Below are 19,681 nucleotides of genomic sequence, written 5' to 3'. Positions count from 1 at the left end.
CAAATATTTACCATTTTCAGAGTTCTAATTTATGCCAGGTACTGTGCTAGGTGCCAGAGATTTAAAACTTACTAAAATGCGGTCTCTGACTTCAAGAGATATGTAATCCAGAGGGAGACAGAGCTACATAAATACATAATTGCAATAGTGTATGGAAAGTAAAAGAACATAAGGGGGATCAATCTAATCTGAGTTGGCAAGGGAGGTACCAGCTCAGTTTTCCCAGAAACAGAGACTGAGGCCATTGTGACCCCAGAGAACCAGGACAGAGGAGAAGTCAGGAGAGGAACAAATGCAAAGATGAGAGGGCTCACTACCACTGTGGCCAGTTTAGGGATAAATAGGAAGGATTGTTCTTTTTCTCACATCATCTTGAGATAAAATATTAACTACCTGTTCTCAGAATAATGAGCAGGATAAGGGAAAGTGGAATAATTTTTCCACTGGCTTTTTTCTGTCCTCTGTCTCTCACTGGTAAAAATCCATTAACTCATGGCTTCCTTGGACTAGAGACCCTGGGGTCCAGTCAACCTTTCTCTGTTAGCTGGTGTCGTGCACAACACTCCTCAAATTACAGTGGAGACCAGCAGTGGCAAAACTGACACCATAACTGTGGAACCAGCTCAAACTCTTGCCTAGTCTTTAGTCTAGAAAGAACACATGGCCAAGATCCAGAGGGAAGGATAGGTATAGCTGCATGGATTCAGGGTAGTTCAGTAATTGCATCTGGGACAAAGAGGAAAGACATTGCCTCTTAGAGACCATCAGAAGTTGCCAGGCATCAGGACTTGAGGTGGAACAGAGTATTTCATAGAAGAAAATTTCACGCTTTAACAAAGTTAGAGGTGAACAGAGCTCTAACCACAAGCACTGAGTGGACAGCATATGAATCTCAGAGGGAGGGAAGCTCATAACTGGAGAGAACAGGTTGCCCCCTCCAGCAACTGTATCTGTGGGAAAGGACAGGAACAACCAGAGGACCCACAGGCATATCCTCCTGTAGAAGCACTCTGCATCCAAAGTTCATACTTTTCCTCTGGGGATGCAGAGAACCCTTCCTCCCCTTTCAATTCCACCCCTGCCTGTTCTTGCATGCATGCATTCACTCCTCAGGCATCTATTCAGCTCTACCCACCAGGTGCCATCATAGGCATCTGGGGCACAGAGTGAATAGGTCACCCCTGAGGTCCACACATCTAGACTGTGACAGGCACATAACCAGTGCCTGGTGGTCAAGAAGCCAGCAAAAATGTAAATGATAGGGGCACAGAAGAGGGGTCAATTATTCTCCTAAGGGGGTTAAAAATATGCTCGTCACATCAGAAAGGAGGTGCCCCATAATCAGCCTTGAGCACAAAGGCTCAGTTTATCCTGCAGGAAGGAAAAAGCAAAGTATCCCCATCAGTGAGGCAGCACGTGGAAAACAGAAATGGGAGAGGCCGGGCTCCATGCAGAGGTGGGTTGGGGGTAGTCAGTGTCACTGGAGCTTGGGTCTCATCCCAAGTGAGAAGTGAGACAAGTGGCAGACCCAGCATGGTAATTCAGCATACCACACTTCCACCAGACTAGTATTTCTACAAACTGCATGCTTCCCCGCCATGCCAATCAAATGCCATTTCCAAAGCACTCCCTATTTCTAAGGTTAGGCGTGGTGGTGCTACCCAAAAGGAAGGGACAGACTTTGTTCTTAGAAGACTATCCCACATGAACCCCCAACTCAGACAGCCATCTGTTGGAGAACTCTTTCCCACCCCAGCTCACCTGGAGGTCAGCACATCAGAAATGTGCTTAGAGTCACAGCAGAGCCAGCAGCAGATAACACCTCCCTTTGCCTTTGATCTGTGGGCATGGGGATTGTCAGACTGTACATTTCCACAAGTGATGAAAACACTAACAATACCTCAACCCCAAACCTTAACCCTGAATCATGAGGTTGATAATGTTCTCCAGAGCAAGCAAGGGCATAGTCTGGAGCCTGAGCCCAGTTGTTTGGAGAAAACCTTAAGTGCAGCCTGTCTGGTTTTTCACGTGCAAGCCGCACTGGTGGTGCTGGGAATTTGCTCCCTTGCAGGCAGATGCCACATTTAAATGAAAGTTGTGTTACACACAGGGTTGGAAAAAATTTGAGAATGTTTGCTATTAAACTCAGGCTGACTGGCCCACCCCAAGCATGAAGACAATCTGCCTCTAAGCCGGGAAGGAATCTTGGAAAGACATCTCTATGTCTTGGCACAACACAGGCTTTCTGGGCCTTGGTGACTTATAGGTGCTTTGTAATGTAGCACATTTGCTATGCTGTTTAAATATGTATGTCATGGGTACAGAAAGCTAATATCTGGAACAATAAGGTAATCCTATATGCTTTTCAATGGAAAACATAAGCAGAGGCTACTTGCTGCCAGGGTTCTGCCATTCTTGCTTAATTCTGTCTTTCAGTTATGTGATATCTTTGAAGGCACATTTGGTTAAAACTGCATGGAGAAAATGAGCTGCAAACAATATCCATTCTGCCTTTGAGAACCAGGAGGCCAATTAAGTGTTGTTTCATTTGCAACTCAAAGAAACATCCAAGGAGAAGTTGTTGTTCTCTCAGAGAAGCATCCCTCCCTGATGTCTAGTCCTCCCTGTGCCAAGCCTTGTGCATCCTCTCTGATAGATAAGAAGTATGGGGAGAAATGAGGAAAGATGTGAGAGTGGAGGGAAAAGTTGAACTTTCTCAGATATTTCAAAAAGTACTGCATGGGAGGGAGAGGCTAAAACTCTTCTGCATATTAGAGGCAGAAGTCTCTCTTGGCTTAGGAGTGTAGCTTTCTGGGGACACAAATTTTGGAAGTATGTTTCAGTGAGGATAGAACAAGTAGCTCAGGAAAAAATGAAATGAGTTGGGGTGGTGTTACAGGGAGACTGGGGGGTGACTCTGAGGACAAGCAGGTGCCCAACGACTTCCCAAGATAAGAGACTTTTAGCATCAAGTGCTGGCTGGTGTGAGAGTGAGAGACACACCAGACCAGCCAGGCTCCATTAGGTAGTGCTTGCTTACTTACAAGTTCTCTGTTCCTTTGTGCTTTCTACTGCTCATAGAGGCAGCATGGATTAGTACAAAGAGCCCAGATACTGAACTTGGGGAATCCCTCTTTTATATTTTGGCTCTGTGTGTACATTGGGGTAAATTATTTATCTACCCTGTCAGGTTTTTTATGTATAAAATTTGAATAATGATCTTGAGCTTACAGGATTGTTATACGAAATCAAAACAACTTACATAAAATTGCCAAACACAGTATCTGATATAAACCTGTAATGCAACAAAGATGCAGCTGGGTCAAGATACATGATGACTCCTAAAGAAGTAATCTAAAATAATGCCAGATGAGGCCCTACGAGGTACCTGACAGACAGTACTCCATTGACTTTTCTCCCACCCTCCAAACCTGCACTGCAGGTCAACAGCACTCTCCTCCTTGTCTGCTTGGAACAGGCTTCATCCTAAGTGACCACATCAAGATCTGACTGGCTCAGGTTAGTTCTTCAAGTCTTACTTCCTACACCAATTTCTCTGAGAAGCCGTCACTGATTCGCTAGGACAAGATGCTATGTGACTATTTTCCATGTTCCTGACAGCATAGAATGTTTTATACTTTATTATGATTTTATGTAACTTGGTCAGTTTCCTCCACCAGCCTGGGAGCTTGCTAAGACTTCTGTCTTATTTACCTCTGTATCTCCCCCACCTTGGCTAATATAGAGTGATACAGAGTAAGCATTTCAAATATATCTGATGAGTGAATTAATGAATATATGAATTGATGAATAAATGAATAGTACTAAATGAATAACCATTTCCTCCATCTCCCAGCTAAAAGTTCAAACATTTGGTAGTTATGAACAGGCCTTCCAGTTTTGTTGTTAACTATGAAAATACAGGCAAGGGAAGTCCTCTGTAAACCACATCCCAAAGAAATGACAGAAATTCCACCTCTCTAAATGAACATCGATGGAATCACAGTCACAGAAACCCGTCAGACTTAGAAAGGAGCCTCCTGCCTTAAGAGTAGTTGAGTTGAAGTTAGGGCGCAGCCAGAACTTCCTTACAGGGTGGAGGGAAGAGGGCACAGGTGCCTTCTTCCTTTCTCTAAATGCTTATGGATCAGTTAGTTAGGTTTTTCATGGGACACTTCTATCTCAGAACAAAGCCTGTTTCAGAAGCTGCTCTTGCGCTTGTTGGTCCAGCTACATTCTCAAGAAGATAAAGCATTCTCAGAAGAAACATCAAGGCCTATATACTGCGAGAACGCAAAAAAAAAAAAAAAAAAAAAAAAAAAAAACCAAAACAAAACACTCACCCAAATGACAATTGTGGTTAGTGCTTCCACAGAGGCTTATGTAGTATCCTTTCCTTGGTCTCAGAAAAACTTGGCAACTGACTCAGCTGTCTTGTTCTCCTGTCCACATTCCATTAAAACATACCCCCAGTCTCTGAGGGAAGCCAGGATCTAAAGAAAATGGAAGCCTGGGAGGATAAACATCTATTGTCGAGATACAGATGAGAGTGGAAGGGGTGGGGTAAGAACAGAGGACATGGAAAACCAGAGTCATTTTGATCATATATTCCATTTTTGCCTTGTTAGAGAAATAAACATCCAGAAATGGAGAATCACAAGAAGTCTTCACACTTGTATTCAGTCTTTTATCCATCACATTCATTGAGCCCTGACATGGTTTAACTGTCCAATACATGGGTCTAGAACAGTCTGTCTTAGGCCCAGGAGAATTGGAACCCAAGCAGGCTCTGCTGGGGATTGACAGAGGCCCCATAAGCAACTAAATGCCCATTTTTTTCCTGAGTTAATTCACATGATACATACTTAGAGAGCATAACTTTAGATTTTCAACTAAATGGATTAAAAAATCTTTCACCTAATTTTTAGATAAATGTACTACCCAATAATTGGCGGTGCTGGGCAACTCCTCGAATTGCTGAAAGGGAGAAATATTTGTTGTCAGATTTCTGTCTGAGCAGTGGAGAGTGAACCACATGGTACTCTCTCTGCAGGCAGGCTGGCTTCCAAACAAGCAGATGAAGGACACTGAGTTGAATTTCTTTTCCCAACTCACCAGCAAGGTAAGTCCCTCCTCCTCCCAAGCAATAAGAGTAGAGAGCACAGAGTGTGGCAATAGCTAGAAGTCCTTCCATATGGAAATAGGCTTTCCTCTGTGATGTCACCTATGATCCTGCATGTGCCTTGGGCTGGGAGTGGTCTACTGCTCCCCACAAAAGAGAATAGCTTGTCCCACTCTGTTAGTTAGACCTTAGCATGATCATGATGAAATAGCAATCAATGTAGATGACACTTGCTGTTGGAGTATATCTATAAAAGCCAAACTAACCAGAATTCAGGCACATGTTCTTATTCAGCAGTGGAATCCTGCTCCTCTTATTCCATTATGAGAGCAAAAAGTAATCACAACATAGTTAATTAATACCTGAAATTTACTTGGGATCATGGTAACTAGTTCCGGGCTGGTTCAACAAACATTTGTTTACTTTCTTAGAACCTCTGAAGCTAAAATCAAATGCCATGAGATTTGAGGATTAAAATGACTGTACTCCAAGAATGGGTCGAATACAGACTTCATTGAAGATGTTTCTTACAGGCAACTTACTAAGACTGGACAATTAATAAATATTTCAGATATATGTCCACAGTTTAAGATAGAATTGATGAAATGTATTATTTGTCACGAGGTTAACAAATTACTCAAAATTGCCTGGCATTAACTGCATTGTAATTGAAAACGAAGAAAATTGAGCCATGATTTCTGTCCATTACATAAGCATATTATGCTCAAGCTTAAATGATCATCTGTCTTAGCATAGGGGTAATATATTAGCAGTCAGTGATTGATTATTTATTCTTCTAAAGGGCAAGGGAAGGAGATTAATATTCTGATCAGCTTGTTACTGATTTGTGGGAAGTGCCTCGTGTTCTTTCATCACGGGATGTGTCACACATAAATGCCATTATAATTTACAATTAGTACTAATGCCTTCCAAATTATATTTAATGGAAAAGCCATTATGTTAGCTACAAATAATTTCTTTTTTAAAAGTGTTAAATGGATTTCAGTAAAGAAATGCATAGTTAAATTAATGGTGAGGAAAAAGCAATAAGTAAATCAACAGAACATGGGTGGGTGGCAAAAGACAGTATATTTTGCTTATTTTTCCAAATGGGTTACTTTTTTTATTCACATTCTACCTGTACTGGTTATTAGGTGATAGTGGTGGGGGGTGGCGCATGGAGGGAATGAAGAGAGGATAAAAGGGACAAGACCTCGTGCTAGATGGACACCTTGCAAAATGCTTTAACAATTATTTCTTTTAATTCTTACAATAACCCTATGAAGTAGATCTGCTTCCCGCTTTACAAAATAGTGAAATGAGTATCATCGAGACTAAATCCATTAAGCAATTTATACCACCAAGGATGTAAGGAAGCGAAAATTAAACCTGGGCCCATTCAGCTTCAAACTGCCCACTGTCTCAGCAATGTTGTTGCTTCTCATTCTTCTGTGGAAGGACAGCTGCTAGCACTGGACATTGAGCCTTTCAGAGCTTCATGGGAACCCTCTGTGGATGACCTAATACAGTGGTTCTGTGCTGAGGCCCAATAATTTACATTTCTAACAAGTTCCTACTTTGATAATCACTGACGTAAGTCAATCTTCATGTTTATAGATGAGGAAATTGAGGCTCAGATTGCAGAAGTGACTTGTCCAAAGTCAGACAACTCAACAGAGAGCTATTCAGTGTGTTCTTATTTCTAAATAGTTTATCAAAGTCAAGTCAATCTCATATGGGGCTGTGTGTGTGTTTGTGTGCTTGAAGTGTATCGTCAATAGGTCTTTTTGTTTGTTTTTAATTCATGTCTAACGTCTTTAGGCTTCAAACCTGGGGCTTTCAATTTTAAATTTCACAGCATGGTCATTTTACAATGTGCTGTTTTCATGTTAAATAGCACTGTTGTCATGCTGCCAAGATGCTAGCTTAGGTTTTGTCTTTATTTGTCCCTTATAGGCTCTCTCGCTCTCTCTCTCTCATATATATATATATATATAATCTCATATATATCTCATATCATATCTCATATGAGATATATATGAGATTATATATATATATATGAGAGAGAGAGCCTATATATAAAGAGAGATACACACATATATATATGTGTGTGTATATACATACACACACACACACATATATATATATAAATTGATGCTTTTGGAAATGTGAGAAGAAATACAAATGGGAACCCAGATCACAGGATTTTCAGGGAGAGATTCTGAGTATCACAGAGCAGACTTGGTCTCTCCATCACTGAACTCAATGCTAATCTAGATACAGTCTTTCCCTATCCACACTGTGGGACTGTGGAGCTCTTGTCAGCAGCTGTCCTTATGCAGAAGAATGAGAAGCAACATTGCTGAGACAGTGGGCAGTTTGAAGCTGAACAGGCATACACCCTGTGTCTTGAGTTTGTTAGCTATTTGGAAGCGAAAGGCAAGTCAAGAAAAAAAAAAATCAGTTCAGACATGATAAGTGCCGTATTCGTGGTAATCCCAGGGCCTATTGGAGCACAGAGGAGGGAGATTTAACCCAGGAGCTAGAGGAAGGGAATAACTCTGGTTATAAAAGAAGCCTGTCTGGGAGAGTAGACTGTTGAAATCTTCATATTAAGTCCAATGAGGAAAGTATTCATTCTCCTATTTTACACAAGAAGCTAAGTCCAGAGCAAAATGTCCAAATTCATACACACACACACACACACACACACACACACACAGCTTTTGAAATTTAAAGACAGATATTTTCAGACTTAGAAATCCCTATTTTATTTGATTTTGTGTTTCTGAAGCTCTTCATAATAAAATGACTGTTAAGGGACAATGGAGTCCTCCCCACACCCTGCCAAAGAGTAAAATTCAATCCTTATAGGTGAGGCAGTGGCGGGGGTGGAGGCTCCAGTAGTCAATGAGGCAGTGGTGGCAGAAAGCTGAGGCCCAGGCATTCACCAGCAAGCTTATTAAACGTATCAGATGTCATCGGTACCTCCTTTATCCTTCTCACTTTGGACCTCACAGGCTGATAAGAAGGGGAAAGCGTTAGAACCCAGAAGTAAAACTGTGGCATGATTATAACCCTGACAGCCTCCCTCTAATGAGCTTCCCTGCAGATAGGGAGAGGGGAGAGTGCTTTGATCTCCAGGAGCAGCAGGCTGAAAAGACCACTGTTTGGAGCAAAGCTGTCTGATGGGGTCCAGTCTTCTAGTAATCAAAGTCACAAGCTACCATCTGAGCCATTTGTGAACCGCAGATAAGATTAGCTGCTCATTTGATATATCAACCACCACCATCAATGGGGGCTAATTGTATCTGAAATATGACCAGGGAAGTGTCAGCTCCTGGAGACAAGCATTTCCTTTATCCTGTGTTTGAAGCGGAGACAACATTTTTTGTTTGAAAACTTGAGCAAAACCTAACACATGCAGCATTTTTCTCCTTTTTTCCCCAGACATAAGATATGAGGAAATGTGGGGTTCTTTGAAATAGACATGAATCTGCACTTATGTTTTTACAAAGATTATGCATTTTATAGTGTGACAGAATAGGCACCTTTTGGGTGGAAGACTGTAAGTTCCAGGAATAATTGCACCATGGAATTACTTCGTAGCATCATAGTTAAAAAAGGAAAATGTTCCAGCTTTGGAAAATTGTATTCAGGAAGACCTGCTTTGAAATTCTAGAGTGTTGTGTATTGTAGGAAAAGAAAAGATGACTGGTCATTTGGAATCTAAAGGCACTTACAAGGGCTGCATTTTGCCTCAGAAGCTGGTGCAGCTGACAGCTTTACTTTCTTAGAATTTATTTCTATGTCAATAGAACTTGAGCTCAAAATGAAACATGGCCAGGCAACTTGCACAGCCCCTCTGCTCTGGCAAATGAAGAAAGCCCACTGTTAACTCCATGTCCACTGAAGATGGCCATTTGCTCCTTAAAAGATTATCCATTCTTCTGTATTTTCCAGACACACTATGGTGCAAGAGTCAGAAAATCTGGTTTCTTGTCTTCTGGGAATGGTTATGTGTGTGATTTTTTAGCCATTTTAGCCTTCCCCTTTTATGAAGGAGGGAACAGAATTCCCCACTCTTACTTCACCCTGCTGCAGCTCGGGCTTCTCTATTTCCAGCCTCATCCACTATAGCTCTTAAATTGCTAGGCTGTCCTGGTATCCAGGCGGCTAGTCAAAGCTGCCTGAAAATGGCAAGGTATGAGAGGCACCTCATTAGGACTCCTGAAATACATAGACCTAGAATAGCCCTGTGCAGTTGGGGTAAGAAAAGGAGGAGGGGAGCAAGAACTTTGAAAGGAGTAAGGAAATGTGTTATTGCCTCCTCCCAAACTCTCAAGCTATGATGACCTTGGGGGAACTGCCTTCATTGACTTTCTTCTGCTTCTCAGGATGAGCTGACACTCTGCCCTGCCAGCATCTGACAGCTCAGGTGTAGAAACTACCTTTACAGTGCTAAAGATGGCAACCATACTAGCAATGCTCCAGTAGCTCCTCCCCAGGTCCAGCCCTTACAACCACAGAATACTACAGGTAGAAACACCTTTATAGATAACAAAATGTACCATGTGCTGTGAAAAGTGTATTTTATTTCAGAGCACATTTAATTCTCATGCATCACCTCACACGAAGTTATAGTTATTATTTCTGCTTTAAAGATGAAGAAATTAAGATTCAAAAATGTTAATCAACTTGCTTCAGGAATACACCTAGTAAGTTCCTGAGCTGGTATACAAAACCAGTTGCATTTGACTAATGGCAGAATCGTCACTTTTTAATACAATGCAGTAGATCACTTGGACCATTGTTCTAACTTTTACAAAAGGTTCTGCAGCAAAAGATTCAACTGACCCTCTTCAATAACCCAATCTCAACCAGGCCCTAAAGTTCCATCTTAGTATCTAGTTTAAATGCCACCAATCTAGTTGAACTTAATAAGAGCACAGCTGTGAGATACCATGAAATGGAGATGTTAAGCTACTTTTCTTAAGTCCCATAATCAGTGGGACAGCTGGAGCTGGAACCCAGGACTCTTAATTCCCAGGCCAGTCCCCTGTGTGCTCTGCATTTGCTCCAAAGCACAAGGCAAATGTACTCTGTACCTGACACACGTTGAGAAGATGCCAAAAGAGGGTGCCAAGAGAAAAACCTTTCTATATCCAAGAGGATGACACAAAATATTGAGAACCAAGTATAAATTTCCAATCATGAATGATGAATCATGAGCTTGCTTTCTGGAACACTCTATGATTCAGAATTACACGTTCCCCAAGGACCCTTGATGGCTCAGGATTGCACTGTGTGACCTAATTATTAATTCTGTGTACTACACACTGAGGTCCGAGGTCAACAATGCTTTGCTAGGTCCTGCCTGGTCTGTGAAGTCAGGGAGACTGATTGTAGACAGAACCAGCAAGAAATCATGGGTGCCACACTCTGTGTCCTCAGGTCTCAAGGACTGAGATGGGCAGAAAGTGCTCTAGGATCAGGGGACCATATAGATCCTTCCCTGTAGGATTGTGGGTGACAAAAAAGATTTGCCTCAGGCTGGGAAGCATTGCCCACTGCTTAAGAAGCAGTCCGAGGCCTCTTGCCCAAAAGCTATGGCTCTGCCAGTGGCATTTTAGGTTGCTGCAGGCAATACGGCCATTGGTTTCTCAACCTCACTCAGACCTTCAGTTCTTAACTCTCCCAGCAGTGTTAGCTCTTATCTAAAAGAAACCTGTTTAGCCATTCCCAGCATTTTGATTCTCTGAAGTAGAATTTAATTCAGTTCCGTAAGTGCTTGCAACACAGACTCTGTGCTGTGGGCTCCAGGAAGCACATGGGGCCTGTCTCTGGGCATCATAGGAGCACACTCTGGAGGTCAGACTCTCCTCAGAATTAAATTACTATAAACCACAAATAGGAAAGGGACATAATTCCAGTACTGCCTTGAAAGTCAGAAGGCCTGAATTCTAACTCTAGCTGAAGTCAACTGTCCCACTCTGGGCAAGAATTTTTTTTTTTTTTTTTTTTTAATTCTCTGGATCTCATTATCTACCTTTTAAAAATGAGGTGATACTTTAGCTTTTACTCTAAATCCATATGATTCTAAGTCTTTGCACTTTGTCTTCAGACAGCATTCTGAAAGAGGCTGATTCACAATAGGCACTGACAGGACGACTATAGAGAGGCATTCTACAAAACACCTGACTGCTACCCTTTAAACATGCCAAGGTCGTGGATGACAAGAAAGGAACAAGGAATGGTTATAGATTGGCGGGGATGAAGGAGATATGATGCCTTAATGCACTGTGGGATCCTGATTGGGTCCTGGGACAGAAATTGCATATTTGCAGAAAAACTTGGTGTCTTAGTCCATTTGGGCTGCTATAACAAGATGCCATAGACTGGGTGATTTATAAACAGCATAAATTGATCGCTTACAGTTCTGAAGGCTGGGCAGTTCAAGATCAAGGTGCCAGCAGATTGGGTGTCTTGGGAGGGCTGTACCCCATAGATGGCATCTTCTATGTGTCCTCACATAGCAAAAGAACATTAGGAGTAGGCAGCTCCTTTAGGCTTCTTTCGGAGGGACACTAATCTCACCTGTGAGGGAAGAACTGTCATGACCTAGTCACCTCCAAAGTCCCCACCTCTTAATACTATCACCTTAGGGGTTGGGTTTACAAAATATGAATTTTGAGGGGACACAAACATTCAGACCATAGCACTTGTTAAAGTCTGTAAGCTTACAGTTTAGTTAGTAGTACTGTGTTGATGTTAATTTATTTGTGTTGATATCATGGTTGTATAACTACATTATATGTTAATATCAGAGGAAGCCAGGTGAAGGGTATATGGGAGCATTGTGTCGTATCTTTGCACAATTCTTTAAATAAAAAATATTTTCAAACACATTTAAAATAATAAAAATTTGGTTATATATTTTCTCAGAAAGTAGGACTGTAAATTTCTCAAGACCAGGGACCTTCTTTTCTCTTTTTGTATGTTCTTTAGTACTGTGCATAGAGGCATCTTGCAGTAAGTTCTCAAAGAAATCTGTATTAGAATTAAGTCGACCAAAAATGATTCACAACCAAATTTTAACCTGGGACAAAGCAACGTGAAACCTTGTCTCTGTTACAAGCAGTTAATATTGCAATTTTGATATTTTTACAACTAAAATACAAAACAGTCCAGAAAAATACCATCATTTCCTGGCACCAAGGAAAAGAAATCTCTCCATGTTCAAGTCAGATAGCCAGAATGATTTAGGGAAACAAAAAGAAAAGAAAAAAAAATAACAAAAGATCAAATGGCTTTAAAAAATCATTGTTGCTATTTGGACTGAGCCAGAAGCTCCAGATAACAGTAACCACTAATGGAAAAAAAAAAAAAAAAAAAAAGACCAAAAACCTTGGAGCTCTCAATTTGTTTTTCATAAAAAATGAAGTGCCCCCACCAAAATGCACCTTGAAGAGTTAATTAAACAGCTGCCCTCATGGCTGATTCTGAGATGTTAGGAGCCCCCTGACAGGCTGCTGAACAAATGGGGCAATAAAGGTGTGGGTTGTTTGGCTTGATTGAAGAGCTTGTGTTTTTCACCCCTTAGTCTCCAAACCATCTGGAAGTGAGTTTGTGGAATGTGGGATGGCAGCCTCTCTGCCCTTATCTGCTGATAAGATTCTCAGCCTCAAACACGTGTACTAGAAAGGCAGGGAGCAAATATTTTAGACCTTAAACAACTTGCAAATCCTCCCTCTAAAGTTCATGCTGTGCTACAGCACAGAAGGAAGAAAAAAAACCATCTTGCATTTTTTCCCCTCTGTACCCAGGGCTTTTGACGTCAAAATGAGCAAACACTAAAGTTTTCCTAAAGGAAAACTGTTTTGGTCTTGACCGTTGAGTTTTACTGACCTTCGCTGAGTCTCCAAAACCCATAGACTTTAAAGACAAAGCTCCTGAGAGTTGCCCAAGAATGAAACCGCCATGGAAAGAAGGTGTAATTGAGTGAAGAATTTGAGACTAAGGAACAATGTTTATGTTCTCAAGCTGAATCTTAAAAAACAAAAAATCTAAAGATGGCCTGCAGGTTACAACTTCACTGACAGAGAGTTCAGATGTCTGACACCAGAAAGGTTTGACTGCTGAGAAAGAGGAATCTGGAAGTTGTTAGTTTTGCTTTTAAAGCCTAAAAATCAGACAGTATATATGCTGTGCATAGCTGTTGTGGTATGTGTATATGAGGTACAAGTTTGTGTGTGTGTGCGTGTGTGTGTGTGTGTAGGTGGATGTGTGTCAATGCCAAACTAAATTTAAACTAGACATAATAAAGAAAAAAACACAATTAGATGAGGTAACATCTTGGGTGAGATACACACCATACACACAAGGACCGAAGGGATGCCATAGTTCAAAAGCACTTCGAGAATTCTGTTATTTAATCTTTCATACAGTCTTCTATTTTTGAGCTCCTCCTATGCTCCAGGCACTAAGTGGACCCTGGGAATATAGAGCCAGGTGATACAGTTAAGCCTTGCTCTCAAGGCGTGCACAATCTAGAAGCACAGCCAAAGTAACCCAATGATTACAGGACAAAGTGATAAGGGCCACGATAAGAGGAAGCTCAGATTGCCCTGTGAGGCCAGATGTGGGGTGGCAGTGAACAGGGAAAATAGCTAATGCATTGCTTATTTTTCAGAACAGAAGATGTTTCTTCCCCTCTGGGCTCATCTCACCTCAGACTGATCTTTAAACTCAAATAAATAGGAAGGCTTTAATATTTGTGAAGTCAGAAAAATACAATGACAAACTTAATCAAAATGTTCCTTCTCTCTAGTCTCAAAAATCTCAAGTTTATGCTGTTTGAATGACTAACAAAATTACTTTTTAACACAACAGAAAATCACCATTTAACTTCCTTTACTCACTCAAATATTTTTTAAAGTATATACAGTTGACCTTCTGTATCAGTGAGTTCCACATCAGAGATTCAACTGACCTCAAATCAAAAATATTTGAAAAAAATGAAAGGATGCAAGCATCTTTACTGAACAGGTACAGATTTTTCTCTAATCATTATTCCCTAAATGCAGTATAACAACTATTTACATAGCATTTCATTGTATTTAGGTATTATAAGTAACTTAGAGATGTCTAAAATAATATAGGAGGACGTGCATAGGTTATAGCAAATATGATGCCATTTCCTGTCAGGGACTTGAGCATCCACAGATTTTGGTATCCAAGAATCCTCGAACCAAATCCCCATGGATACCAAGGGATGACTTTATTCTGTGCAAAGTGTCAGATAGTGCTAAAGATCACTGTCCCTTTGATGCTAACTCTTGAAAAAGGGCCCACTATGGCCTTCTACATTCTATAAAACTTAATTGGTTTCATAAAAGAAAAGTTATCCTATTCCCACTTGTTGACAAAAACCAAAGTCATCATTTTTATCTACATCATCCTGCTAGAGTCAGAAGAGTTGTCTAAAGGCCTTATAACTAATTGCAAAGTAACACAATGATAATGATAGTCCCTTGGGTAAATTAATCTCACAAATATTTTGGCTCTGGCCAAACCAAACCAATGGAATTTCTTTGCGCATAGCTGTGATATTAATATAATGCCTTACTTGGCAAATAAACATTCAAACACAGCAGCCATGAAAGATCGACTTTAATAAGCTTATGTTGAAAGAAATGATTTCCTAGAAAATATGACAGTTCTTTAAGGACTCTGTCAGTACTCACACACAACGGCCCAACTTACTTTCTCCTCCAAGTTTACAACCTTTTATATTATACTCTCAAAATACCCTTAAATGCCCAAAATAGATGTTCTAAATTCCCTCTGTAGTTCTTCATATATGAACTCTGCTGATTTTACCAATTGTACTCCTAAATTTAGTTTCTCCGGTTAAGTGAGGAAAAGACTTCTGCTTCCAGAGGTCAAACATAATCTTGATTTAGCAGGTTGGGCCTCTGAACCACTCCTATGCTCAGTAGCAAAGAATGCAGGCTGGGAAGGATTAATTACCAAAGCCAGTAATCCTGACTCCAACCTCCAAAAATATGAGGAAGTCCAAAAAAAATCTTGAAAGTGATTTGCAACATTCTGTTCAAATCAGTCTCAAGAGTAATGTCACTTTGACACCTCTTACCCATGTAAACATAATTATCGCAGACACATCAGCTATTCTGAACCTTCTCCTTTTCACCCTGAGGCTCAATTTTCCCTCCTCTGAAAGAAGATCAACATAGTTCTACTAATAGCTTCTTCTTCAGTTTTCCTAGTGAAACAAGTACCCTCAAAGTGTAAGAATGCCAGTAGCTTGTTTTATGACAAGTTGTGTGTACTCCCACAGGCCTGGGAAAAGAATTAATTATATATTTTGGTCTCAAGCCCAGGGGACATAGACAATCTTGGCAAGATCTCCTAAGTGGGATAAAACCCTGAAATTCCTGTCACTTCACATAAGTGAAATCTCAGTTTGTTAGGAGGTAACAGAGTGGAAATTCCTAGTTTACCATTAAAACTCCTAAATAGGTATGACTTTCTTTAATTTACTTTGACCTAGACTCAGTCAGCTAAAAGTTTGCTACAAGACCACATGTCTTCTGTATCACATGAGTAATCCTATGAATGAAATATTTATAGCTGAAGTTATTCACCCACTGAACTTAAATAAAAGCCATTAGTGACTTTTATAAACACACACACACACTTACATACACACACATATGTAAACATACAATATCAAACTCTGGCAGGTGACATGGTTTTGTATGTGTTAGAGACTGGCCTTGCCTAAGCAAGAATCCAAGGTTCACAATGCTAAAGGTATCTTAATACATACCCCAGTAATAAAAGTTCCATAAAATTATTGGAAAAATAGTGGGAAAGGAGAAGAAAAACAGCATCTCACAATAAATGATATAAATAAATTTTATTCAAAATTTGGAGCCTAATACCATATGCCAGTGTCTAGGCATAAGTACAATTAAAATCCAAATAACTGAGAAGAAAATGTGTTAAAACAGCTGATATAGCAAGAAATGTAATTGCCAAGGGGTGCTAAAACCCTGAAGTTTATTACACACATGTACCCAATATGTGTCACATAGGGAATTTCTTTTTTCCTCACAACAAACCATCAGGGATTTTAAAAAAATAATATTATAACAAAGGAAGGACTTAATGAACTGCAGGTTTGGAAACTTACATCCACATCCACAGTGTCCAGCTTGAGGTTTGGAAGGAGGCACACCCTGAGGCTTGATAGGAAGGAAGGCAAGCGTGACTTTGTGCGTGCTCTGCCTTTCCCTTACACGGATCTGGAAACTAAACTTGAATGATCGTTACTGCAAGTACATTTGTTTCCTCCTTTAAGCTAGCATCGTATGCATCTAAGGTGATCTTTTCAACCCTCATTCCTCTGGACAAGAGAGAGTAGGAAAGCAGATTCGTTTTATAACCCCTTGGAAATCAGGGAGGCAGAGTGGGGATGTGGTAGGTGCTCTAGGTCACCCCATCCTAAGTGATAGAGAGTTCCCCATCCTGCCTAACCCGGTGAAACCCCGTCTCTACTAAAAAATACAAAACACTAGCCGGGCAAGGTGGCAGGCGCCTGTAGTCCCAGCTACTCGGGAGGCTGAGGCAGGAGAATAGCATAAACCTGGGAGGCGGAGCTTGCAGTGAGCTGAGATCCGGCCACTGCACTCCAGCCTGGGGCACAGAGCGAGACTCCGTCTCAAAAAGAAAAAAAAAGAGAGAGTTCCTTCCCCTGTAGGCTCAAGGCTCAGTGTTCCCCAAACATAGGGAGCTGTGCTGCAGGGTCACCTGCAGCTGGAGCTCTCTTGTGCTACTCTCGTGTTGTCCAGCACTTTAAGAGTCACCAAGAGAGACCCACTGCCCTCAGCATTGCATTCAAGTTCTTAACCAGTCACTCAAGACTCTAGCTACAGCTAAATACTGCATCTGCCTCCTGCTCAAGGCACCTCTATGCCTCTTCTAACCTGACTAAGCTGGTGTTCTTGCTTTCTGCAGAACATGCATGCATTTGTGGGGTCAATCTGCAGCTCGTGCCAGCACTGACCAAGGCACTGGGGATGCAACGATGAACAAGACAAGTCCTTTCCCTCAGGTGCATGTGTGGAGAGGAGTTAAGGGAAAGACAATCAACACAGAAACTAGTAAGTGAGTAAAAGTCACCTAGCAGCTAGTGCTGGGAAACTCACTACACAACCGAATTTCCAGGAGGTGGCAGAGGGGAGCTCCGTAAATAAAATTGTTAGAAAGGTCTCATTGTGGAGGCTTTCTCAGCAAAAACTTTATCTGAACAGAAGGAATAGCCAATGCAAAGGTCCTGAGGTAGAAGTCAGGTTGGCTTTTTCAAGGCACAGGAAGAAACCCGATTTGGCTGATGTAGTGAATGAAAAATTCAGAAGACATTTGAAACATGACAGGTAGGTAGAATTATAAGATTTTCACTCCCTCTGCCTATGTACACACCCTATGTAATCCCAGAAACTACAAATATAAAGCATTTTATTACCATGATTAGGCTATGTTCTATGAAACAGCTGACTTTTAACAAGGGAGATGATCTGGATGGGCCTGACCTAATCATGGGAGCCCTTTGAAGTGGAGCATTTTCTTCAGCTGGTGGCAGAAGAGAAAGTCAGAGACTCAGAGCATGAGGAGTCAGTGCACCACTGCTGACCTGAAGATGGAGGAGGCCACACAGTGAGGAGCTGAGAGTGACCCTTTGGCTGGCAGCCAGCAAGGAAACAAAAGTCTCAGTTCGACAACTTCTAGAAACTGATTTTTGCCAATAATAAGAATGAGCTAGGAGTATTTACAATAGCAAAGACATGGAACCCACCCAAATGCCCATCAATGATAGACTGGTTAAAGAAAATGTGGTACATATACACCATGGAATACTATGCAGCCATATAAAGGAATGAGATCATGTCCTTTGCAGGGACACGGATGAAGCTGGAAGCCATCATCCTCAGCAAACTAACACAGGAACAGAAAACAAACCACCACATGTTCTCACTCATAAGTGGGAGTTGAATGATGAGAATGCACGGACACAGGGAGGGGAACATCACAGACCAGGAACAGTCAGGCAGTGGGTTCAGGAGGAGGGAGAGCATTAGGACAAATAGCTAATACATGTGGGGCTTAAAACGTAGACAGATTAATAGGTGCAATAAACCACCACGGCCCAAGCAAACCTGCACGTTCTGTGCCTGTACCCTGGAACTTAATGTAAAAAAATAAATTAATTAATTTTTTTAAAAAGAATGGCATAGGAAGTGAATTTTTCCCCAGAGGCTCCAGAAGAAAACTCAGCCCCACCAAGACCTGGATTTCAAGCTCATGATGACTGTATTAGTCCCTTCTTGCACTGCTAGAAGGAAATACCTGAGACTGGGTAATTTGTAAAGAAAAGAGGTTTTATTGGCTCACAGCTCCGCTGGCTGTACAGGAAGCATAATGCCTTCTGCTTAGCTTCTGGGGAAGCCTCAGGGAGCTTTTAATTATGGCAGAAGGCAAAGGGGGAACAAGAACTTCATGTGGCTGTAGCAGGAAGAAAAGGGGCGAGAGGTGCCACAAGAATGGCACCAAAGGGGATGGTTTTCAACCATTCATGAGAAATGGCCCCCATGATCCAATCACTTCCCAATGGGCCCCACCTCCAACATTGGGGATTAAACCTGAACATGAGATTTGGGTGGGGACACAGACCCAAACCATAGCAATGCCCTACAGAGAACCCAGCCATGCCGTGCTGTACCTCTGACATACTGAGCTGTGAGCTAATAAATGGCAGTTGCTTCACACTGCTCTGCTTGTGATCATTTGTTACACCATAAGAGAAAAGAGTAATAAAGTTGGAGGGGCAGATGGGGCCAGACGGTGCAAGGACTCAATAGGACAAGAAAAGAGTCTGGATTTTGTTTTCGTGGTAAAGAACTTATTTGAGAGCTTTAAACAGGAGTCTGTAAAGTAGAAAGTGTGTAACCAGGTTGTGCTTTGCAGAGAGCACCCGGGCCTCTGGTGCAGAATAGGCAGAGGGCTGGAAAAGCAGCCATGGGAGAGAACAGTCCAGGGTAGAGTTGTCTAAGTGAGGGACGGCAGTGTTGAGATCTAGGGCTGTGGCAGAAGAGATGATATCGCAGATCTATTTGGAGGGAGAACTAGCAAAGCTTCCAAATGGATTAATGTGTTCACGGAGTGCAGTGGGGGAAGACAAAAAAGAGAGGATTTGGAAATGATTCTGAGGTTTTTGGCTGAGATCTGAATGAATGCTTGTGCCATCGGCTGAAATGGGCAACAATGGAGAATGGTCAGAGTGTGTATATGTGTATGTGTATGTGTGTGTGTGTGTGTGTGTGTGTGTGTGCGTGTGCCCACGTGCACAGGCCCACATGTGTAATCCAAGTGCCCGTGGATGCTTTGTGCTTTCCCCTCTCTGCAGTTTTGCTCAAGCTTTCCTCTGTCCTGAGCATCTTAATGCTGACCCTCTGTCTGTTCCAAATACAGGCACCT

Source organism: Rhinopithecus roxellana, chromosome 17 (genome assembly GCF_007565055.1).
Source record: "Rhinopithecus roxellana isolate Shanxi Qingling chromosome 17, ASM756505v1, whole genome shotgun sequence".
NCBI classification, from domain to species: Eukaryota; Metazoa; Chordata; class Mammalia; order Primates; family Cercopithecidae; genus Rhinopithecus; species Rhinopithecus roxellana.
Note: the sequence above shows the minus strand (reverse complement) of the source record.